Source organism: Anser anser (assembly GCF_964211835.1).
Source record: "Anser anser genome assembly, chromosome: 14".
Classification (NCBI taxonomy): Eukaryota; Metazoa; Chordata; class Aves; order Anseriformes; family Anatidae; genus Anser; species Anser anser.
In genome coordinates, this window is record NC_139735.1 from 18,221,745 (window position 1) to 18,248,100 (window position 26,356).

Sequence of the window (26,356 nt, forward strand, 5' to 3'; positions counted from 1 at the left end):
TCAGAGAAAACAAATACCTGAAGTAATTATCCTACCTATTCCATGACTGTATTTTCTATTTTGTTCTTGTTTTGTATGTAGTTTTTGTACTGTCTGCATTCTAGTTCACTTCCAGTCTCTAGAAAGAAACATGTCTTTAATGCTCAGAAAAAGGGAAGATGAAAAATATATACACACCCGAAAGATTCATTCCTGCACCAAAAATACTTGTCGATTCCAGTCACGTTAGGCCGCTTTTAGATGTGGAAGGGCTGTCACTCACTCTGCACTGTAGCCTGGCATTTGAAAGCTTCTTGCTCACCTCTTGACATCTCTCACTCTGTTTGACTTGTTCAGCTTTATTTCCTTCACAATAACATGTGGCCCTGAGGAACTCATTCTTTTCTTACCTATACTCAACTTAAGCCATTTAACTCCTGGTTTTCAGTGGAATCTGCTTCATTTTTTTTTTTTTTTTCTCAGCGATGAAGCATTATTTTCACATTGGAAGACTTGAATGTTTAAATAATACTGAAAGTCTTGATGCATGTTATTTAAAAAAACAAACAAACAAAAACAACCCCAAGCAAGTAGGATTCTTTCAGTTTTCCCTGCAATGCGATATTAAATGGGAAGTCTTATTGTGCAAACTTATTTAGAATATGCTAATGAAGATTAATTCTCTGGTAAAATATACAATTTCCAAATTATCAGGCAGAAGCTTCCTGTATGAGATGGTTTGTTTTCTTTTACATTTTAAATTAAAATGTAACTGGAACTTGTTCCAAACTGACTGAAGTTGAAGACTCTCTGCCCAGCAATAACTTAATTAAAAAACAAAATAAAAATAAGAAAAAAATGGGAGATTTTTAGAATACGAGACTAGCTAGTATGAGAAGTTCACCTAATCTCAGCCTAGATATTGAATCACTGCTTTTCTGAACAATCTCTATGAATTTTGGTGCCATTATAGTCTTGCAAACACACTTGTAATCACCAGATTGGTAACGCAAACTGTTATTTCCAAGTCACATATGGTTTGTTGCGCTTACCAACATTTATCAGGTTGTAGAGAATAAAAGTGAATTGCTAGCCAAGCAATTAAGAAGTAAATTCTTCTAGAAGCCCATAAGTAAATTATTCTAAAAGCCCACGACCAACCTGTTACCCTTCCATCTGAACAAAGAGGAGCTAAATTCCTCTCCTGCACAGATAAGGAGGGGTGGTTTCCCAGGAGGTCTCATTACGCTGGATTTATTCAGTATTAGTCATATATATTTCTTAAGCAGATCTTTTGCTGGATGTAGAAATGTCAGTGACAATAGACATAGCAAACCAGGGGAGATTTCAGCAATAGCGTGCCTACTTAATTAATCTTGGTCGGTGCTCCAGAACTGCATATCTGCTGGGGTAATAATAAGATTAAGAACAGAGTTTTTGTGTAGAAAATACCCATCCACAAATGCAGAGTCTAATGCAGTATAACTAGACTCTGAAAATCCTGTAAATATAATGATAATTTAACCACTATGGAAGTAAACATAGGAAGATAATGATTTTGTGCCATCAGCTCCCATTTTTGGATATGAAATAATACTCTATTTTAGATAGTTCTGTTAATCCAAGAGAACACCACAGCCCACACAGATGCAAACATGTATGCTAGATAAAGTATTTGTGTGGTATTAATGCCTACCTAGAAGGCCCATCTGAGACAGACACTGTGCTCGGCCAGGGATCATATAAACAAAATTTTAGACATGATCTCTCTTTCTTTACAGAAAAGGATGACCCCTGTTCTTTGAAGATGTCATCAAACATTAGTTATTATATAAAGGCAATGATCCTGTAGCAGTTTAAAAGCTAATAATTGAAAAAGGAAGATTTCAATGCAGACTTCTTTGCTACAGGCAAGAGACTGCAAACTCCATTCATTCATGCCATGCCCACCTCAACAAGATTTCTGGCTTTCTATAGTTGAGGTAGTGGTTCTTTAACACACAGCTGGGAAGCTACCAGAAGTGATTTGAATCAATTAGTCTGCCTTTCTGTATGAGATATTTGAATTTCGTGCACTAGTTTCTGAACTAAATGCAATCTATGATTTATTTGGACTAAATTATTGTTCCCTACACTGATTTTGGAGTCCCTTGAGTAGTTTACTGAGGAGGTAAACAGATTGTAACAGATTGTAAACAGATTATTCACAACTGAAAATGAACTAGTAATACTACATTTAACTACATCATCCAGTGATACCTATCAGTATAATATATTCAAATTACTATTATGTTTAATGCCTCGCTAATCTTGCATGGACCATCATATTCTGTTCCGATAACCTCATCTTAAGAAAGATGTAACAAAAGTTGTGTTGGGTAGAGAAAGACACTGAAAGATTAGAGCTGATTACAAGAGATTGTAGTTACTTAAAATGGCACAGAACTTACATTAGAAAACTTTCACAATTGTCTCCTGTGCCATTGAAGACAACATGGTGAACTGACTCTTAAGTAGGGATTTAGGGTATGGAAACAAGATTTTTCTTATTTTGGAATGAACCACAAAGCTGAGCTTTGAGCTGAAAGGAAGGACACTTGGATTTTTATATTTTCCTTTACAATTTTTTTTTTTGGTTAAATCGTTTACTGGTGTGTTAGGGAGGTGAAGTCTTTTTATGTCCTTTTTCAAGATGCTGCATGTGGACATAGACATTTATGTACACATATTGTGACTCTTGGCATTTATTGGGTAAGACCATTTGGGTCAGCATATCTACATTCACAGCAAAACTGCAGCGGGCAGAAAGGAAAGCAAAGGTACCTGCCCTACATTGCTCTGGCTGCATTATATAAGTGTGGTCCCTCAGCTTGGAGCTGCTCTAAATTTTATCAGCTGTGCAAGCCCTTGCACACCAAGTAGCTTTTCATTTTCCTTTTTATCCAGTATGTGCGAGAGTTCAAGCATGAAGTATAGGGTTCAAGAGTGGTTCTGTGTCACCTGGGTATTCACTCTACAAGGCAGAGAAAATCCAATCATCCAATTTAGCCATTAAGGATGTTTTGCAGAAGTGTGACAAGGGAGCATGACCATTTTAACTTTTCAATGAACAAGTGTAAAAAATTTCTGGTTGTATCATCTAGTATTCTCACTATTTTGAAGTCTAAAACATATTCTAATATTACTTATTGTATTTCTTCATTAGACAGAAGGATGATGCTCTCCTTTAACAACTATACTTCAGAATGATTTTAAGACCTCTGTCATCTTGCTAAGATTATAAAAATATATAGGAACAAAAAAGTCATGCATAGACAAAGTTCTTGCACCCTACTCTGAGCAAGCCAAGAAGTGAAAATAGAACAAAATAGATTTATCTCAAGCAAAAGGATCAATAGTCCTGTGATTATCCCCTTTTCTTTCTCACTGTTCAGCCTCAATTGACTTTTGTTAGCAGGAAGAGCTGAAGTGCTTTTATGCATATAGACAATAAAGTGTACAGGTGCTGGCCGGTAAGGACAAATGATGGTTGTTTGCTTATGATGCTCTGAAATGGTATCCCCTAGGCTTAGGCAGGCAGTGCTGACAAACTGCTTTGAGCTGGAACTTCTCCTTACTGTGTCCATAGAACCAATTAGCAAGTAATGCTCAGGGATGAAAACAGAGGGCTTTCATCCTCTTGTGGGTCAATAATTGTCCAAAAGAGATAAATGTGTTTAATTTTGTCCCTGAACCCTGTGACAATGATATTATGGTATTAGAGGCCATTTCTCTCTTACATTGAATTAATAAATAAAAATCACTTTAAAACAGGACAAAAAGGCTACGCTACATGGTTTAAATACCTTCTGATTTCAGTTGGGTATGGCTGTGTCCCAAATTAAAGAACTGCTTTTCATTCAGTACCTCTACTGTTTGATGATGAAGCCTCATGGACTGCATCTCAATTGCTTCTATTACAGTGTGCTGGCTAGGCTGATGTTTCTTGTGGATTGGCACCATCCAACGCTTCAATAGGAGTGATTAGGGTCCAGATTCTCAAAACCGCTCAGAATGCTGTGGGCTCTAATTGTCCCTCTGGGTGCTTTTGAAAGCCTGGTTTCAGTATGCAATTCTGGCTGCTTTCTTTCTGCACCTCCCTCCACTCGCTGAGCTGTGAAGGCCTATGGAGAGGAAGCTTTTTTTTTTTTTTTTTAATCAGGATTAGGATGAACTTTGCTGGTGACACTAATGATGTTTCACGGGGAATCTTCCCCTCTCTCTACTTTTAAGATGATGCTAGTGTAGCATTGACTTGCTTTAAGAGAGAAGACAGAGCTTCAGGTGATGTTTGCACTGTAAAGCACTGAGAATATCTGTCAGAATATATTTGACACAAGCAATCCCTGTAGCTGAGTTAAAGAAAGAACAGTATAGGGAATGGCAGGCCGGTAAACTAAAGACTGTTTAAGTGTTTCCAGCTGAGAGTTAATATTAGCTGAGGATCTAGTGCCATGAAAGACTGGCAAAATGCAACATGTGGAGCAACAAAAGATAACACTTAATTCAGTGAGGTCTGAATTCAGACATTTTCTGATCTAGAAGCATTCTGTCACTCTAAGAATATAAACCACTAGAGTGATGAAGCAGCAGTGGAGAAGCATAAAATGTTATGATGTATGCTTGGAAGAAAATTCTTATTCTAGAAAATTCTATTGTGCTCTAGCTATTACTGAACTAGTTGCAATTATGAGAAAGGGTGAACTAACTGAAGAATCTTGCAAGATACATGTATATATTCTGTCTTCTCTAAAGGTGACATTCTTTACTGCAAGTAAGGCTACTAGGTTTCAATACCACATTTCTCCTTGTAGAATAAATTCTCCCTTTCCTAAGAACAGAAATTATGATGTGGAGCATGAAAATTCTTTTGCCTGAAAATAACAGTGTTTATCGATTAGATAAAGATAAATAAAAAGATTAAAGATTAAAGATAAATAAAATGATATTACCTTTTTCATTTGCACAGAATCATTATTTATTTATTTATTGTATTTTGACTATGGTAACGAGCAACTTACAGACCAAGTCTTATAACTCCAGAAAGATATTATTTACTAATATATTTAATAACACAGTCAGATGTATTTTTGATGTTCCAGAACTGAAACAATCCTTAAACTTGAGCACCTGCTTAAGAAAGAGTGCTATCAATCTCTGCTCTGATATTAATTTGGAGGAAAAAAAAGCCTTTCAGAATTGTCAAGTAGATACTTGTAACCAAGTATTGATGATCTCTAAATACATTTGAAAATAATCAAGCAAAAAAGGCCCCTAAAGGGCTTTTCTAAGCAGGAAATTATGTCCTCATTTAAAATAGCGGCTCAAATATGCTTGTGTTGCTCCTGCACAGAGAGAATTAAGACAGAACTGTCATGATAAATGTGACTATCTGGTCAAAATATTTGATTCTGTGACCAGATCTTTGCATGCCCGTGGTTTAATCTATTCCTGTCAAAAGTCTAAGATATGAAGAGGGTCTCCTTACAAAAGCTGCCTGTTGCAGTCAGAATCTGTTGTAATGAACTCCAAGAACTTATAACACTGGTCATCTTTGCTATCTGTCAGTGAGATGTACTAACATCTTTTTCTTATTTGATACCTGTGAAAGGGTTTTGTCTCATGTGAAACCAAAAATGGATGGCATCTCGTATTGGTGATTCCAGCTGTCGTGCTTTGCCTGTTGCTGGAAGAATATCAGTTTTCCCCAGTGTATTCATCTCAGAGCATTTTCAAGGAGAATAAAATACTCTAAGAGTGAGCAAACTACAGTTACAGTTTAGAGAAATGTTCTCAAGACAACTAAGGAATGGAAGATGGAAAACGTAATGCATTCTTATAGAGATTATTACCAGAAACGTGAGGTTTTAGTAATCAAGTAGTGGACAGGAGAGTGCAGTTTTCCCTTTTTTAGTCTGGCAATTCAATTTCATGAGGACTCACTGAGTGCCAGATGGAGCTACTGGGATTTTATAGCATCTGAGGAACAAGTCCTGTTGGTTTACAGTCAGTCACTGTTTCAGTGGGGGTGCTCAGCCTTGAAATCATCCCTCAATTCATGTGATTATTAATTAAGAACACTTTTGAGAATGTCATCTTCGTTGTGGCAGCTCCGCTGCTCAGGGAAGTGCTCTCTCTTCAGCAATATCTCCCTTCCTCAGAAAGACGGGATGAAAAAGCTTTAGATTAAAATTGCTTTTGTTTTCTTGCTCTATCTTCAATGCCCAAAGTGAAAACTGCCTTTGATTACTGGACAAGACTTTTTAGATGGAAAGAGCCCTGGAGCTGGCAGCTGGAAGGCACCTGAGTCACTATGTGCCTTTGCCAAGATACACCTGCTTTTAAATCTCAGTCCCCTCTAAAAGAGCAGGATAGGGGGCAGGCCTTTTATCTCCATGTTAGGTATTATCATTAAGTTGCCATAAAAGCTCCCAGTGTGCACAGGTTTGCTCTCAATGTCCAAGAAGGTGCCCTTTTAAAATTCTATTTATTTATTTTTTATTCCCTGTGACATGATACAACTTTCTGTGATAGAAAAGTGCATAGAAAATGGCTCAAAGACTGTCTGGAGAGGAGAGCCTGGAGATGGCCCTGGATGACTACTCAGCAAATGGGAGAACTGGCTGTACAGCACTTCTCAGGAAATGATGAGGTTGAAAATTAAGCAGCCAAATAGCATGATAGCCGTGGAGCCAGCCAGAGAAAGAGCCAGGCTTGTGGGCCGCAAACAGTATGTAAATTCAATGAGAACGTCCAGCATGCATCTTTTAATTTTTTTTTCCTGCTCTATCTATCAAGACTTCTTTCTTACTCACCTTCATTTAATAGGCAAGGCCTTAGAAATGTTGCAGTGTAAAAACCAAGAGATCTTCTGTCCGATGGCAATTAAATGTTCATTAGCAAATCTGTATATTGTCCTAATTCAGTGTTGCCACGCGTGAGCAGAAAGTAAATGTATCATATGGCTTGTTCTGACTGTGTTAAAAAGAAATGTCAGATCTACTTTTGAAGTTATTTTTTCTCATCAGGTTTTGAGTACAAATGAAATATTATGCTTAGCTGCAACACTTGAGAAGCAGGTTACTACAGGACCTAGAACTGAGGAGTGAAGTTAATAAAAATTAACTTAGTTTATCAAGTTCATCAGTCTAGCTGGTAAAGTTAGCATGTAGTAAATGGAGGGGAATGTTACAGGAATCATGATATGCAGAATTCCTGATTGTGGAAATGCTTAGTGTGCACTTTGCATGGCATGTAATTCATTTTGCTATTGGTATTCCTATTGGTTATTGGTAGCGAGCAATAGCCAGGAAAGGGATTAGTGCATGGGCAGCACCACAGTATCACTGATCTCTGCTCTGAATCATACATCATCTACCCAATACTCACTAAAGATTATGTCTAAAGAGGCAATGTACTCTGCCAATATTTAAAACATGCAGGAAAGACAGAATTCTCAGTAGCAGTGGGCTTCCTGATGTTTTAATTTATATGCATCAAGTAAGCAAGCACTAGCACTGAAATGTAATGGCAGCAATGGAATATGCTGTTCTGGAAATAAATCCCTTGCAGTGACCATTAGGCCCACATGGTCTTCAAGCAGTCTGTACGCAGTTGTGCAGGGAAACAGATGTTGTAAACTGTAGAAATCCCAAGCACTTCATCTGCTTCTCTTTAAGGCATTACAAAGAAATTGATGCAGACTACAAAGATCAGTGCTTCAGCATTTCTGCTATATCCAGGTCTTTGGCATAATTAAATCACTGAGGCTCCATTTTTGCCGTGAAGTTAGGGCAATTGCCTTTACTTGATATTGCCTTCGCACCACATATAAAGGAAGTCAATGAATATAAAGTAGCATAATAGATTTGATTGGTGATTACATCACCAATATACAGTATAGGCATAAAATATGAATCGCACCAATGTGATCTGTATTCCTCAGTTTTCAAGATGCCTTGCTGCATGAAGGAAATAGAAATGTTGCAGAAAAAGTACCAACCTGAATAGGAAATAAAGATGTGAAAAAATTAGGAAAACATGGAACGAGTGGAGAAAATAGAAGATTCTTTTAAATGGATGTTAATCCATGTAAATTTGTGTAGGAAAAGACTAGATTAAAAAAAAGAAGAAGAAAAAAAAAGTTCCTTGCTATGTATAGGTTATTTGAAAAACTCCAGCAGACATTGGCATATATGAAATTGACTTGAGAGAATATTGACTTGGCTTAATTTACTTGTGTTATATCTGTAATTGAAATGGGGATGATGAACTTCACATGCTAATTCCCCAAGGGGCCCATAGCAAAAGCAATTATTCAGTTTTGAAATTACACATTAATGTAAATTTTTAGCACTGTCTTCAGATGACGTTGGTTGATAATTATCTGCTTCATATAATACAAGTGTAAAGCATAACTCAACTGAAAATATAATGATCAGTGTTCTTCTGTTATATTTTTTAGAACTTCTCCAGATAAAATATTTTAATATAAATATCTGAAAATTTAAAGGAATTTAAAATAATTTTCAAAGATCTTAGTTTTAGCCTGAAATTGTGGAAACTCATGTCAAATAATTATCATCCTGAGGCATCCCAAATAGAAAATTGGGATTTTGCAGATTGTTAGCCTGTGTTGCTTGAGTTGCAAACAGGCATTGCTGCTAAAATATGTAACGATGACCAATGTCTGGAATGTGCTGATAAATCTTCAGTATTTTTACAATTTTTACATTATGTTACTGCTTAGAATGTTAACTAAGTTTAAAAACAAATTATAATTAAATGTACCTTTGCGGGTGTTTTATGAAAAGTATACTTAATGAACATATATCAGAAGTAAATGCAGAAAAGCAGAATAACCTAATTTGTCAATTCCAGTTAGTGGGTCATGAAGGCAGCCCTTTATCTCTGAGCACTTGCATTCAAAAACACAAATGAAACTTTTATCTCTGTATCTTCTCAGTTAGGAAGAGCTCCTTGCTCTCTGTAGGCTGTCTTATTTTTGGCCATCGCAGAGCTGCCCACTGCTGCTGAGAGCCATGGGAGCTGTGGTGATACCAAGTGAAAGGCTGAGGCTTTACTGAGCATTAGGTGGGAATGGAAGGTGCGGAGCCATGGCCAATGCTGCCAAGTTGGGTGGCAGATGGCATCAATGCATATGTCCTTGCTATTAGTCTCTTTTGAAAGGGAAAGGGGAAGAACAAGAAAACTAGACATTTGTATGCTATAAAAATATATCTAAACTGACCACACTTTCTGCGTTTGTAAGATACCATACGCTTTGCTCATGCAGCACATAAATAATCAACTTCTGTCAGCTGTCATAATACAGTGTCATGGCAATACGGGTGGTTTGTCCAGGGACTTAGAGACACTAAGTTGAATACTGGAAGGGCTGGAAGGAGAGACAAGTCATTCTTTAAATACTCTGAAATGCTGTCATTTTGTCAACTTGTTCGTTACAAGTTCATACTGTCAGCACCTATGAAAGATGGGAATTGAACTCCGCCACACAATTTAACACAATTTGTCTGAAGGCAATGTGACTTCTCAAAGCCCTGCAAGAGGCAAACTTTTCTCATTGTTTACTCATACATTGACATCCTAGTGGTGGAGCTTGTTCTTTGTTAATATTGAAACATAGTGTTTAAACAATTTTGAAGTAATGAGAGTGTGAAATTTTTTTCAGTGAAGCCTCTTCCTTAGAAATGTTTTTATATGGCTTCCTTTTTCTGCAGGTGAACTTTTGATTTTCTATGGAGTGGTTGCATTCAGTGGTATTCTCCATTTCCTAGGAGAATGCAATCATATTCTAATATTCTTATAATTGTCCTCATCTTTTTTTTTTCTTACTGGGAACTTCCTGGAAGTATCTGTCAAAGCTTGTACTTTCAGATCTTGTGAGGTCCAGGTTTTCCTTGAGAAGCCATCTATACATCTATAGTATGTATCCCATGATGCAGTTATATTCTCTTATAGTTAAAATCCAGTTGTATATCATGGGAAATACACTATAATTTTGTTTAGTCTCTAGGGGTGATCAGGGCTAAAGATACTGAAAGCACCATTCCCACGGATTCATATACCATAAGTTCCTGATGATATTGAGAAAACCAAACGAAACTAAATGCATTTGAATTAAATTGAAAGATTTGGGGGCAGAAGAAATTATATCTGCCTTCGTTCCATTCCCACACATAAAGGAGAGGTGCTTCAGAACACACAATATTTTATGACCTTGTCTGAATGAGTCTGTATTTGAATTTCTTTTAAGTGGAAAACCCAAGCCCTCCTCCATGATGTCCAGAACAACATTTACTATCATCTTCTTATTGCAGAGTTGACAGCCAGTATTGACAGAACAGAGGCACTGTGCATACATAACATATAAAGCTCTTTCTTCACTTTTCAATGACCAAAGTACTTATACACTGATCTGAAATACGCCAAATTCTGGGACTGTTAGGTTTCTAGTTCTGTCCGGTCTTTGCTTTCTGTGCAGGCTGTCAAAATAAATGACAATAGCAGATTTCATGAAGATTTTCTCTGCTTAAATCTTTCTCCGGAAAATGTTTTCTCTCTTAAGATTGGTGTAAGATAGGAGCATATCAACCCATTTATAGGTTACCTGTGTAGTAACTCAAAACAAAGAAAGTAAAATTAATTTGTTTTGAATTTTAACTTTTTAGACTAGTATAGTGTTAGCTGTTATCTTTAAATGCTTATCATAATAAATACTACTTGCCTAATAATTTCTGATTGCACTTGACTTTTAGCTTTGCTTTTCCTGATTAGAAGGACAGCTTCATCAAGTCAAAAATAGGAGGCACAAACAAAATTATCATAAATTTAATTTCTTTAAGGGAAGGGAAGAAGTAGTGGGGGCTGGCAGGTGGAAGAGAGAGGAAAATCTGTGACTGTATTTGATGCTTGCAAAAAGAACTCAATTTTCCTGATATTTAATGCTTCTCAGGTTAGCACAATTTATGAATAGATTCCTGTTACTTGTTGTCATAAAATTACTATAAGTGTCTGAACATGATCCTGTTGTGGAACTGTATGAACTGACAATGAGTTGAACTCCAGAAGGCTGGAAAGTCCCTGAAAGACCTTCAAGAAATTCAGTGAAATTCAATAGACTTTGTCTTATACAAGGTATTCTACACTATAGTAATACATCATAAATACAGGTAATTTTTTTTAAAGGAATTTTTAAGAGAAATTTTGGAGATAATAGAATGCATTGCATTATTTTCTATTGCTTTTCCTGCAAGAAAAACTTAACATTTGCTGTAAGTTTACCAACATAGCTGTTTTTGAGCTCCATGTATGAAAATTCTCTGTGTTCTTTTATTGTTTTGGTGGGTTGTCTGAACATATTGTAAAACATGTGAGAACTAGAAAAAAAATATTTCATCAACCCCTCATGTGCTTGCCTACATATCCTTAAATGATTTTTAAAAATGAATTAAAATGGAGTCAATGCATTATCAACTGGTAGATTTTAAGGGACAAACTGCCAGTTTTGAGGAATCTTTAAAGTAAAAACAAAAACAAAACCAAAAACTGTGTTTTTCCTTAGACTGTCAAAACCTGTTTTGAACAGCCATTCAGATAAATCTTGCTCATATTAAGTGTCTAGGGTTATTTAACTAAAATATATGGGCTATCCATTTGCCCTTTTCCAGCAATGGTCTAAAATACATGAAAAATACTTGCCTCCCACTCTTTTTCTGAACATTTTTTTCTCCAACTGGAGGGAGAATTATCCAAAGAGAATAAATTAGTTCAGGGGGGGAAAGAAAGCCCCCAGCCTCATTTATTATGGCACCTCAAAGTCAGTTGTGCATACTATTTTTCTGCAAGTTAATGAAACATATAATTAGAATTCTCTTTTTGATGGTTTTTGGGTTTTAAATATGTAGTGCATGCACTGTGCAAGCAGAACAGTTAAGTGGAGCTGTATCACTGCTCAGAATTGGAGCAATTAGCATGCTAAGCAGCACACATACTTTTAGGTCGTTTCTGTTTCAAAGTGCTTGTATCCAAAGCTGTCTTTGATGATACACAGTGCTTTGGTTTGAAACTGTCTGAACTTTAAGATAGACAATAGTGAGATTTTCATTTTCCTGTCTTTCTTCCTCTCCTATTATGAGAATGAAGAAACCAGAATATTTTATAAGCAGCCAACATAATTTGTCCTGCTTAATATTCTTACATTTTTATCATATTCAGCTAAGAAAATTTAATTTCTAAAACTTATGATGTAAAAGCTCCCTTGAATGTAATTATTATGCTTTAAGGTTTTACATGTAAATGAATATGCTAAGGTAGTGCAGACTCTGAGAAACAGAAAGAATAAATACTATCCTGCAGCATCCCCTTGAAAACAGGGTATTTGAGTAAAACAAAACAGAGAGTTTCACAGACATTTCCATATGTGCTTATAAAATAAGGATTCCCAAAAGTGGTTAAAAATGGCCATATTAAAATCCAGCCCTTTTGGAAACTAGAATCATTTCAAAAAGGATGACAAATAAAAGCAATTATCTTACACTCCGAAAAATTGCCATGATGACTATTACCATTGAAGAAAGAATCTGTATTAAGAATTACATCTGCTTTGGCAAGGCTTTGAGGGTTGTATAAGCATCAGAAGATGCTTAAAACTTTGTGATCAGATAGATGACAGCAAGTAAAGCTTGACAGGAGATTGTGATATCTGTCCAGGTGCTGTCAGAATGGCTATAAAAGAAGTCTGTCATTCAAGTAACCTAGGAAGATGGTAGATTGGAAGCAATGTTTTCATCTGAATCCCATCAGAATTAAATGAGACTAGAGAGGAGCAGAGGGCTAGAAAGAGCTTTGCGTGAAAGTGAATAATTGCTTTTGTGTAGGTGAAAGGGGCATGTTGTTGAGGAAGGGATATAAACAGAGTGCTGAGGTGACTGGTTTTGTGTGGGGGCTTCTGACATTTATTCATTTATTTTGTTGAAAAGCTCTGGAGCAGTAGTGTATGAATAAAAAGATTGTATGGCTGCAACAGGTGAATGAGTTTAGTTGTGAAACCAGGTGTAATGGCTAATGGACCTGTAGAAGGAGGAATAACATGCTTAAGAAGCAGCTATGGAAGAAGATAGAGGGAGCAGAGGTTTCTGGTAAAGTCATAGTGAGAGTGGAGGGTTTGGGTTAATGCTCTTGACTTTTTTTCTGGGCTAAAATTCAGGCTTCCTCATAGGAGGACAGTAGGGTTTTAGGCACAGTTCAGTTGGTAACATTATCTATGTGTGTGTTACGAAATTGAATTTTATTTGGCTAAAAGGAGACTGGATTGCTGGGTTCATAAGCAAAAGCCTTAAGTGCTACTGCTCAGCACCAGTGGAACTGGTAATTCCACTCTCAGAAGAGGAAAAGATATTTCTAAAGCTCAGTTTAATTCTGTGCTGCATAATGAGGAATTTATGACAACATGAGGTGCAAGAACCTTTGGATCTGTAGCTGTGAAGTTTTGAAATGGATGGTAGGTCTAGTCCTGTGGGTTGTCTAGCCAGCTGTTTATTAAGACAGACATTTATGTAGGTGTTCAGAATTAAGGTTGCAAGGAGATACCTAAGAAATTCAGAGTAAACTTAGCAGGTGATACTACAGAATGCTTCAATATATTCTGATGCCACATGTTCCTATTCCAGTTGAGTTATGACTATTTTCTATTGTGTGATTTTAGAGGAGAAGAACCTAATCCAAATAATTAGAATGTATGTATACATAAAATATGGTTTTATTGTATTAGCAAATCTATACGGGGAAGGAGGCTTTTTCTGAAACTAGAAATGTTCTTTATTTCAATGCAAACTTAAAGCAGTCTTTGTCAATATCTGCTGCTGCAGACCTGCAGGTATTTCCCAGGAACTTGCAGTTGGTAGATGTAAGCTGCTTTTGCTAAATACCCAACAGTATGCCCAGGAGTATAGTCCCTTATTGTTTCACTTCTTTCAGTCTCAATTTTGATTAAATTTCCCAAGGAGTGGTACAGGGGAGGAAGGGAACAGACACTTGCCTGTAGTATTACTGTTCAGAGAAATGTTTTATTCAAAGCAATACTTTTTGTCTTCTGATGAGAAAAATAATTAGAAATGGAAATCCAGTTTCTCTCTGATGCTTTACTTGGAGCCTCTCTACTGGAGAAATGGATATACAGAATGTAACCTAATCAGCAAACTGGAGACCGGAAAATCACTAACGTTTTCTGGGTAGTTTAGAAGTTACTTTTGAGCTATCTTTCTGAGGAAAACCTCCTGTTTTTCAAAAACAATATTCTGGTCAGTTAGGCAGCTTTTACTAGAAAAAAGGCAAGAAGAATAAAAGGAAGAAATGGAAAAATTAAGAACAATCACAATAGTGAAAAATACCAGTAAGAGTGTAGAGTTTAGATCCCCCTTGCCTTGCTTGCTCAGCATAGACAGACAGACAGATGACATGTCTGTCCCATCAGGCAAAGACTGAAACGATACTGAAGGCAGCACGCTACCACCTGTTGCTCTTTTTTGGCCATCCATCCCATTATGCCTCATGTATAAATAAGGAGGGCCAGATGGTAATCTCGTTATCGCTCTTCTGTTGTCTAGAGTTTGTAGCTTCTTATGCAAATTGAAAACTTGGCTATAATTTTGTTCTTGTCCTCAGGAACTATCACTTTTAATTTTAAAATACAGTTAGTACAGTTAGTTTGTAATCTTCAAGTGAGCGTGCATGTTCACAAGCTGATACACTTGCCCAAGTAAGCCACGCTGCATTATGTTGTGCCGTAAAAAGAACCATAAATGAATGAATTGCTCCTTAACGTGAAATGTGTTGGGCTGTTAAAAGCCGTGAACTTTCCATATGTACTCACACATAACTTGGTGGCATTTTATGTGGATTTAGGAAAAAAAAAGTCCTATGTCAACCACATGGAGGGACAAGGCTTAACCCCTAGGCAGGAAGAGGAAGAGGGGCACTTGGAAGTGCTCAACGACTCCTCTATGGTCTCCCATCAGAAAGGATGGGTCTTGTGAGGATAGGCAACATTCTGCTGAGTGAGCTTTTAATGGTAAATGCAAGCTACAGCGGTAAGACCCAGTGTGTTTAGATGTGTCAAGATAAGTCCCTAAGGGGGGGGGGTGTTTTAAAAAAAAAAAAAAACACTTCTGATGGATGCCTGTGTTCGTCAGTCCTTGAAATATTCTTGCCCGTAATGTAGATTATAACTTCATCATAGGCATTCCACAAGAATTTCACAGTTATTTTGGTATTTGACATTCCCTAGAGTGCATGCTCCTCAGAAACCATCCATTTAAAATGATGCATGCTCTTAGTCCCTTATAGCAATTTCTTTGAAGAAATTGTTCCAATTCATAGTTTAACTTATTAAGTTAAAATTCTTAAATAGTAGTATTTCTTTGTTTTCTTTGAGCAGAGAAGGTGGTATGTTTAGCTTTTTAGCTTCCCAAATTACCTTGTAATTGGTATTGATTGCAGTTGGCCATACAGATGCTGAAAGTATTTTGTGATCTGTGATGCATTTGACTGAAACTTCAAGATATAGGCTGTTCTTCAGCAATAGCTGTACTGGCGGCTTATGTTGCAGAGACCAACAGATTTGGACACATCTTTTTGTGATAGTTTGCCACTGTGGAGAAAGAACATGACCAGATATTTGTCAGACAAGTAAGTCTGTATTTAAATAAAAAAGTTTTGTTTCTCAAGAAAGGGGACTTTTTGGCAGAAACCCTTTCTGCTGTTTTGATTTCTATTGCTAAAATTTTGCATCTTTCAATATTATTCCTACAATGTGAATTAGCCCATTAAATCTTACTTTCTAGAGAATTAAATTCTACTTCTATTCAACAAATCAAAACTATATCAAGAATTTTGCTTTATTTTCTCATAATCTCAGTTCAAGTATAGATACCAGTGAGTAAACACAAGCAAAGATCTGTCATGTGGTACTCATTGCCCTTGGTCTATATATGAGATTCTAATTTCTTCACTTAATATTTTCTAAAATGAGCCAGAAAAAGATTTTACTGGGCTTGCAGGGAGGTTGTGCTCCTTGAAATGTCATTATGCATTAGGTTTACCATTTCTCACAGCTCTAATTAAATACCCTCCATCATTAATGTATTTCCAATCATTGATCTACTTTTTTTTTTTTATGTTTTGCCAGTTAAAGTATTTTATCATCCTTATTGTTTTATCCTTGCCATTGAATAAAGTCACAGACCATCCCAAAATTACATATCTTATTATTTTATTTTTTTTAGTGTTGACATAGAGTACTAACCTCCATGGCTCCTCAGTAATAGTCCATTTTTGTTAAAAGTTGATTTTATTTTTTTTAACTGGATATTATCCAAAATATCTCTGTCCTTCAACTCCTATTTCAAATGTCTCATCTAATTTTGTAGCCATCTACACTGAATGCCAACAAACACTTGGTAATTTTCAGTGGCTAAGTCCCTCATAATCCTTCCTGTGTCATCTTAAATTATTTGAACTGCTGCTTAGCATTGTGTCATCAGCAATTTTGTACCTCTTTTCATTGATTCTATCAGCTAAATTGTTTCTATAGAGAGCATCAGGACATAGAATAGACTAGAAAAAGAGACCAGCTTAAGAGTGTTATCTAAACACTCATCCCTAAAGAGGATACACACAGGTTTACTAATGCCTTTGGTCCAGATTAACTGCTAATCTTAGTAGTGTTTCCAACCAAATGTTTTGAAGGACAGAAGCAACTCAGTCATTCTTGAGAAATTTATTGTTGTGATATAGCAGTGATTAGACAATGGACCCAGTGTTTCAACATGCCTGTAATATGCAGCACGGTAACTCCTGTCACCTCTATTAACCTCTAGGTTAATATATCTGAGCAAATTATTTAGTGTGAACAGTATTCAGTGTCACATGCTTTTTTCTATTCAGACTTTCTGTGGGAATTGATACTGATTTTTCACAAATATAGAGATTATTTTAAGTACTCATGAAAATATATATGATGTGTTGTCCAACAAAGTAACTTCTAAATAGCTGTGGTATTTTGCCAATTTAAGTTACACCAGAGGGTTCTCTTCCTCCTGTAGTTTCATAGTTTTTAAGAAATAGCTAGTACAGTGGCTATTCTACTAGAACACAGAGAAATGTAAGTTCAATATGAGGGAAGATTTACAGCAATAATTGGGGAAAAAAATAAAAAAAAAAAATGAAACTCCTTCACAACCCCTCTCTCCCAAAATGAAAATAGTTGTGTGTGAGGAGGTTTTCAGAAAATTTTCTTTTGGAGTAGACCAAGAAAACCTCTGGTGTAAGCTCTTGTGTTGTTGAGCGCCAGTCTGATGGACTGCAACAGAGTTTGGAACCCATCCCACAAACTGCTTGTTAGGCAAGCTGCCACAGAGCAAAGTTTAATCTGTTTCTTTACAGAATGGCGATATTGCAGCTGAATTTGAGATATACAAATAGCACAAGGGCATTCCCTTACTATCAGGCCATAGCTGGAGCTATTCATATTTCAGCTACTTTTTGGTTTCTTAAATGCATACAATGTACTAGGGATTATCTGTATTTGCATACCTTTCTCATCAGATGACCATTGAGATGCCTGTGCTTAGCTGCTAGCTGTTCAGCTAAAAATAATTTACCTCACCTCCTCATCCCTAATTTTATTTTGACGCTTGTTCCTGCAATCCCTAATCAGGCCAAGAATAATTTATGAAATATAGCAAGGGGCCTGAACAACAACGAATAGTATTTACAAGGATCAGAACTACAGAGACTGCAAACCAAAAAATGACAACTTTATGAAGAAAAAAAAATGAAGTAATGGGACATTCCTGAGGGTCTCAGCTAATTCATGGTTTTCTAATAAACTCACTCCAGTTTGTAAACTCACTGAGTGTATCTATGTAACACAATGGAATGGAAAAATACTTAAGTTAGTCTTTCTGGAAGACAATTTATTGGAAATAAGTGATATTTTTTCCAAAATCTCAGAGTTAATTACTCGTGTTCATAGGCAAGTCTGGCTTAAAATAGCGTTAACCTGTGCTTTTGGTTTACCATGACAAACAAAAGTCCCAAACAAAAGGCAGAACTGAAATCTTTCCCCTTGCCTTTTTAGAGTGACTAGGCCATTTTCTCTCTTCTCATAGACAGTTGGCTCCAATAGAGCTGCACAGAATTACATCTGGGAAGTAACAAGAGTTTCAAAGAAACACCATACTTAAGTGTTTCATGGTTCATTTATCCCTTGACCTTTGGGCTGAAGCAGTCAGTAAGGAGGCAAATTACTGTCAATGATATCAGGCCATTTTCCAGTATAAGAAATTTCTTTCATACTTCAGTTTTCCCTGGGTATATTTTATTGACTTTCTCAAGCAAATACCATTTAATATAGGCCAAGGGAAATAGCTTTAAGCTATAAAGTAGCCATCCTAGTGTTAAAAATTAACTGCCCAGTTCCCAAACAGAATAATAGAATGAAAGAAGAGACTAGCTCAGCATTCATGTGTTTAAACTTTTCAGATTATACACTCAATTGAAGACTTGTGATTGTTTCAGATTGAGAATATTTTTTATTAATATTTCAGTTCATGTTAGGCTAAGTTTTTAGGGCCCCTCTCTCTTTTTCTTTCTCTCCCTCCCTCTCTTCCTCTGTCTCTCTCTCTCTCCCCCCCCTAAATGCCGATATGAAAGCTTAAGGAGTTTTAAAACTGCTTTAGTTCCTCCTGTGGGATAGGGACCAGATTTTTTTTTTTTGAATCAGTAGCCAAAGGCAAGCAATTTTCTTTAAAAAATACCTGTTCCAGCTTTCAGACAAAAGTGAAGGCTTAGTATTGTCACTAGGCATCACTAGTCTAAATCCCTGTTTCTTAAACAGCTCTCAGCTGCTGCACTGTAGGCCTCTTCCAGAGATGAACTCCCGGAAGAAAAAGAAATGCAGGGGACAGATATGCTCTTTTCAGTTTCCTGTCAAAGCTCTTCCCAAGTCATTATTATTATTTGCATTTCTATCTGCATTCTTTCTTCTAAACTCAGATTCAAGATTCTTTTTCATTACTAAGAACTACCTTACTTCTTCATCCTGTTATGTCCAGATCAGTTATACTCTAGGATATGCTGGGAAGATTCTCCAGACACCATTTGTATGCATGCACTTATGATGGATGTAGGCTATGGTTAATGTGTCAGGTAGCATAGTTTAATAGCACTGGATCTAGAAAGCAAAACAGCTATTATTGAGGACCCATGTGCACATTATGCATGTCTGGGGGCCTCACCTTGACCTCAGTGTCATTCGTGTCCTGAACTGGATATTATGTGGAGTGTGTGTTCCTTGAGGCATGTCGTCTTATTTAATTTCCTGCTAAAGAACTCTAGTTTGTGCACTTGGAGAACTCTGCAGTGCACATCAAAGTATGCTAAATTGCAATAACTAGAAGTCTTTGTTTTAGAATTGCATTCCTGAACCAAACTGATGTGGATGCAGCAATGGATTTGCTGTGTATTTGTAGATGTTTGTGCCTCTGAGGTCATAGTTTTTGCTCCAGTAAGATTAAATTTCTGCTAACATTACTGCTATCTTTATATTGCTTACATAACAATACAGCTTTATCTCAGATGATAATACTTTCTGCTCTTGGTTCTAAACATCTTGGCTCAAATTATCCTGTTGGCTCATTTCATTTGACAAAATTCAATTCATTGCTTACGGTCCAATGTGTGTCATCACTCATTGGGTGGTAACCCATGTGAATGCGAGATGCTACATCAGGCAGTTGTCTTTATTTTCTGTTATGCTCTTTGAATTTTAGTCTGCTGTCCCAGCTTTACTCTGAAGTACGTAGTTAAAAAGATGTTCCTTGGTTTAATTAGGTCAGATAGGGCTTTGACAGGGTTCATTGAAGTCTGTGAAGCTGCTAATTGATATTGGTGGGATTTAGACAGAATCTCAGACTTGCGTGGGTCACCTAGAGTTTCCCTGTCTGACAAAGGTTATGTATTCAATGTCTGTGATGTTATCTGTGTTCTGATCACCTTGCTAACTATGTTCTTTTGTCCATTAATACTGTATCATTCACTCTGGTTAAACTAAAATAATCAGATAACGTGACTAGAGATAGCAAAATTACTTGATGATAATTGGTTGCTTTCCCTGTATAGCATCTTTTTTCTTTTGTCTTTTCTTTTGGTAATACTTTGTATTTTGCACTCTAGAAAGTTCTCTGAAAAGTATTTTTTTTTGAAAGTCAGATTTCAAAAACCACAGGAACAGTGTCACCCAGTTTACAGGATATCTTTCCAGTTTAAATATTTTGATAAGGAATTAGACAGGCTTTTATGCTTAGATTAATCTTCCCTCATATAGAAACCCAGCACAAACACCGTTGCTTCTGCTGTCCAATTCACCTTTTATTGGCTGAGCGTTGCCGTTGACTAACTGTCAGTTTCTAGTTGTCCTGTCTCTGTTTCCTATTCATGAAATCATTTTATGGACCACTGGTTCACTTCCTTTGTTTTTGCTATTCTGTCATCTTTAGAGAAACAGTTAATCAAAAATGTTATTTTTCTTCTCTGCTGTAGTATAGTTTATACAGAGAAATGTTGACAGTTTAGCAATTTATTTTATATTTTTTCTTAAAGAACTAATACTAGCTAGAGTAAACATATTTCAGTATCTCATATGACATGTTTCATATGTCAGTACATGTAACATATTACCTGGGTTCTCACACACCACATCCGGCTGCACTTCTAGTAGCCTACAGCCTGCTCTATCCACCAAATGGACCAGTAAAGAAAGTGGAATAATAAGGAATTTGGATTTAGTTTTGCCTATCATGTCATTTTTTAGTTTTTCTGACACTGCGTAGGTTGCTTAAAATTTCTTCTGTTGGTTGTTACTAATAGTTTTGTTTTAATAGAAAATAATTTAATAGGGACTATTAGGGACCTTGTTGGGAATAGGTATTGCTAATACATAGGTGTGTACCTTTGCTTAATTGAAGTACATAGCTCACAAGTGCATTCAAGCTGCATGTGTTGTCCTAATTAATTACATTCATTAGCTTTCTAAGCACACTATTTAAGCTTACTTTTCTCAAAATATGTTTAGACAGAAAGCTAGGAATTCCTGGGGCACTGATTTTGTTTCAGTAGGATACTTTAGAAAGCCTACTGTGGCTGATTACTTTTACCCCTGGGTTGTGATGCTACAGGGATTTTAGAGGGGAGTTGGCTTCTCTCAGCAGCATCTGTTGCATAGGTGCACAGGCAGAGTTGTTAATATCGTGCTTTCTAGAGAGATGTAATTTTCAGGCTGGTGCAGAAGCAAGATGAGAGAAGAGACCTATAGCCGTTGTTGCCGCTGGGGGTCGCAGCCAGTTTACCCCTTAGGCCATTAGCAGGTGAGCAGAGGGAGCAGTAACAGCTCAGAAGCTCCATGCCATCAGTTCCATCTGGGAGACTCTGAAACCTAGTAATGGCTGGTAGAGACAGATGCTTTCATGCCTTTTTCCAAGAGATGTCAGGTTAGCCTGTAGGCTGGCAATTCGATGAAACTTTAGGAAAGGGACTCTCTTCTGATTTTTTTTTTCTTAATATTTTTTTAACACAACCTAATACAGCAGCATCTTACCCCATGCCCAGGACCCCAAGAAGTATCTCAGTACAAGTGAGGATACAAAAATATACCTGCTTTCTAGGCTAGCTGAGGTGGCTTGTTATTGTGGGAAGTAGCTTCTATCTGCATTAACATTAAAACCCTGATGGAATGGCTTATTAAAAGTTTGTATGCCTTGTTAGGACTGATATGCTTTATAATACAATGAATGCAAGAATAAAATCCCTCTTAAATCAGTATTAAACCAGTGGGGAATGATTAATTTCTTAGTGGCTTTTTTTTTTTTTTTGTCTGCAGCTGCTGTCTCTGTATAGGCTGTCCTGTCTGTTCCTGTAAACCTAGTAAATACTGTATTAAATATGTCTGGAAGACATGAATATTTGTCAGTGCTGTATGGTTTCATGTCACCTTCCTAGCTGGTGTTCACTTCCTTTGACCATAAGTGGGTATGATTTGTTCTCCTCTCACATAGAAAACTTCCCTACTCTAGGACAATGTATCATAACCCTGTATCATAACAGTACGTTCTGATCCTAGATTCTTTTTGGTTTTATCAGCAGTAGTCATGAGGAGGGAGAGTACGTTTTGAATGTGTGTGGACTCATTTAAGGAACATTACTTCTTTAGGTACTGTGGCAGTAATTTATACTATTAATGATTCAACACTGGGAAATAAGTTCCCCAAATCGTAGTTGGAAAGCAAGAGGAAATTGACTGCTCAAGATCTTTTAATAGATCAGTTATCAGATTAGCAGTCTGTTAGCAGCCTGGACTATCATGAGCAGGAACCTACGCACAATATGAGCTGTCAATTATTTTTAGAAACAGAAAAAGAAGCAAAAGATAGAATAGTTTTTATGTTCTCAAATAGTGCTAGTTACCTTATAATACTGGAACTATGCTCCATCAAAATCGATATCAAGTCTTCAGAAAAAAAGATTATATGTGATTTATTAATTTCACATCACGTTGTGGTGTGACTAGAGTAAAGCATGGGGTTATACCGATTAATTCTTGGCAAATGACTCAAACCATGTCTTCAGCAAGTTAACTGATATGTTGCCAAATATCTGAAGTACTCAATACAGTCTATGAACTGAAGTTGGAATTGGAGGCTTGTAATTACCATGTACAGAAGGTAAAACAGACTCCCTCATACTGTTTGTGTGTTTCTGTGTTCTCAGACTTGAAACTATCTCTGTAAATGAACGCAAGTTCAGTAATAATTTTTGCCTATCTCAGAAGTTGGTGTTGACCCCTATTTCTGGGAATTTAATCTCACAAGCCTCTTGGGTTTCATACAAACTAGTCAGTCTTGGCTACTCCCTGCAGATAATGAAAAACAGTATGTAGCATTTATAACTTTTTTTTTTTCTGCTACAGTCATTATGGCAAATCAATTTATTAAGCACATGCACAAGTAATATGAAAGCACTTACACTGCCCACAGTTTGAAATAGTTAACTTTGAGAGTGACTTTTGATCTTCTGGAAACTGTATTGAATGTATCACATTTTTGATAGGTATAAGAAATATTCCTTAGACTATGCGGTAAACCTGCTTTACTTCTGTTTCCTTACCAGATAGGTGAGATTATTTTACCAGAAGGCAATTGTGAAATAGAACAAACTCAGTAAGAAGCATAAAAGCTGTAAAGATTATAAGAACTTTTGAAGAAATTCTACAAAAGTTTACTTCTTAAAAGCCTTCTTCCTTATATACCATCATTCATGTTCCCCCAGCACCTGGCAGAACAACATTTCCCGCAGCAATGTGTTAGTAATTCTTGTTTGCTTCTAATCAGTGGTCAGATTTGATGTGCACTGACATAAGTGACAGTATACAGCTATGTGTGCAGTTAAGCAATGCCTAAAAAGTCAATTTGCTGTGCTAGTTTACAGCTGGATGTTCTTCCTATATTAATGGAGGCAACTGATAGGAAAGAATACGACTGAAGTGGAGTGGTGTATATTAATACTACGTTTCTTCAGCCTCCCATGGATGTTTTCGTTTTGGGCTACTCAGAGGTTTTCTAGAACTCTCCAAAAGATAAAAAAAAAAAAAAAAAAAAAAAAAAGAAGTATTTGAAATAGATTGCTACAGACTGGGAATATAGTTAATGGAATGAATTAGATACCTTTTAAGGACAAATATGACTAAGGTATGTGATGAAAAATCAAAACAGATGAAAGACTTGTGGACTGTTCTATTGCATGAGAAACAGAGCTTGAAGGATAAATTTTGTGTTCACTTGCTTTTAAAATGAATTTTGAAGGATAGTTTTGTTGCTTTTTTGTTCTGAAAAGTTCTTCAATGAGAACTTTGTGAAAGTAGAATATTTTTTATTTTTATTTTATTTTTTTGAATATGTAATATTCAGCCTAACATGAAGATAGAGTTGAATCACAAAACACTGAATATGGAGTGCACCTTGTGGCAAGATAACATGTACTGCAACAATGTAAATGGTTATCAGGGTAATAGGTCATGCTTAGGATAGTATTAATTTTGTTAATGGACCCAAGTGTCCATTCTAAAATTATGGAGAAAACCAATCTCAGTGTGCACAGATTGGTGCCAAAGGCTGAGGGCCAGAGGCAGTAATATTAATGCCTATCTATCTTTTAATCTATCTGAGACGTGAGTTGGGACAAAGATGTAAAATAAAAATTTGGTAGAAGGTAGATGCTTCTCTGTACTTTTTAGCTATTGACTCTGATCCTTGCAGTGAAGTGTTGGCATAGGCAATGTGGTAGAGTATGATTAAAGGAGGTGGAAGTTATAGGTGAGGCCTATTCCTGAATGACAAAGCTTTGACTTGTGTTGGACTAGTGTCAGCTGGTTCACTTTTGTTCTGTCACTTTGCCACAAGTCCCCAGATTATTAAGTCGTGGAGGACCATGAAATCAGTGTAGTTTTGGGTCTATAGCCCAGCAAACATGTGTTCTCTTTCCAAAGCAGCATTCGTCTGGTGTCTTATCAGGAGGTCTGAATTGACTGAAATATTTTATGTGATGGCTTAATGACTGCTGAATCCTTCACTGAAGGTCAATGTGAAAAATCTTGACTGGGAGGGAGGAAAAACCGATTAAGCACCAGTACCGTTTTGCTGTGTTGCCTCTAGCGACTGTATTAGCCACTTTCTGTGACTGACAATGTAATTATCGTACTAATGATTTCTTTTCCCAGAATTAGGAAATCATTTTGATCCTGAATGGCTATAGATAATACTCTTTAAAATACCACATAATTTAAGCCTTTGCACTGAGAATTTGGTTGCTGTAAGTTACTGTAACTTGATGGAATAAGAGAAGTAGCTGAATAATTTTCTGCGTATGTATGTATGCGTTAATGGAAATCAGCTATTTTTGCAGTCTTATTGTATTTTCAAACTTGCCAACAAATACATATAAAAGTATTTTAATAAAAAAAACATTATTTACTGATGGCAGTATACTTTTATGATTTGTAAAATACTTATTTACATAGGATTTTAGAAAAAACTTTTTCTTTCACTTTCCTATATGAGATATTAGTACTCACTAGCAGCTGCTTCTCTGCACTTTATTGTTAGTTATTAATTGAAATAAAATAATTTCCAGCAACCACATTACTGGGGAAATAAAAGTAAAAAAAAATCTTTAAAACAAACACCTAAGTATTAGATAAGTATGTTAGACATAGGGAAAATTATCTAACTTCTAGATAGCTAGATAGCTGTGATATTTTGCCATTTGAAGTTGCACTGGGGTGTTCTCTCTCTCCTGTGACTTTGTAATTTTTTGAGAATAGCCTATCAACTAAACATACATGTAGGAAAAACTCAAGTTTTTTTTTTTTTTTTTTATAATATGCTGATTTCTTCTATTCTTGACTGGTGTTCATTTAGCAACAAAATCTGTTAGAAGTAACCTGGCTGGAAGAGGAATATAAAATTGCATTTTGTACTAAGTATTTCTTTGGACTCCTCTTCTGGGTAGGAAATTACTTAATTCTTCTTTAACTCGTCCATTGAACAAACGAAAACTTCTGGTATGAATTTTTGTGAGTAAATATTTCAAAATGGGTAGAGTACTTGAGATTGTAGGGAAGGGACTGAAATGGACTCCTCTAAGTAGATGTGCCCGTGATGCCTCTAGCAGGGAAACCAGAGAAACAATTTACATCCTGGGACAAGAGTAGGATGTGGGGATATGGAATGATTGAAGTTGGTTCCCAAGGCATTCAATCCACCCCCTACTTCTTAATAACTTATTATTTTCTGGCGAAACTGGGGGCAAAGAAAGATCTCCCGTGGATTGCATCTTGCAGGAAGACATCTGATTAGCGCATTCATTTCCTGTTAGCTGTTAGGTAACTAACAAGTAAATTCTCTTGGTAGATGTTTTCCAAACTGTAATGGTATTATAGTTCAGTCAGTCGGTGACTGAAAAAATCTGGCATGAGACTCATTTCATTACGGTAGGCTTAGAAGAAATTAAATGAGAGATGTCAGCTTTCATTGAAATGTGTAAAATATGCATGTGCTTACTGAATTTAGTAAGTATAAAAATTTAAGCAGGTCAAATGGAAATAACATCTTTTGATGCTTGCATTAATGGTCTTTAATTACTTTCAGGTATGGCACTGAGTTTGTGACAGACTGTCAAACACAGTTAAACATAGAGTTCAGCATGA

The 26,356-nt window shown here is 36.4% G+C and overlaps 1 protein-coding gene across 4 annotated transcripts in view; it reads left to right on the forward strand.

Annotated features, from left to right (window-relative positions):
• The window catches only part of LOC310881225 (uncharacterized protein), a gene marked incomplete at its 5' end in the record, with an annotated part of 330,228 nt that overhangs the window by 237,053 nt on the left and 66,819 nt on the right, over positions 1–26,356 (forward strand). Inside the window, one exon of one of the 4 annotated variants that reach the window (XR_014572215.1) lies at positions 12,240–15,726. The exons of the other annotated variants lie outside the window; for them this stretch is intronic. Of the gene's footprint in view, positions 1–12,239; positions 15,727–26,356 lie in introns of those variants that run through there. 4 annotated transcript variants of the gene reach the window in all.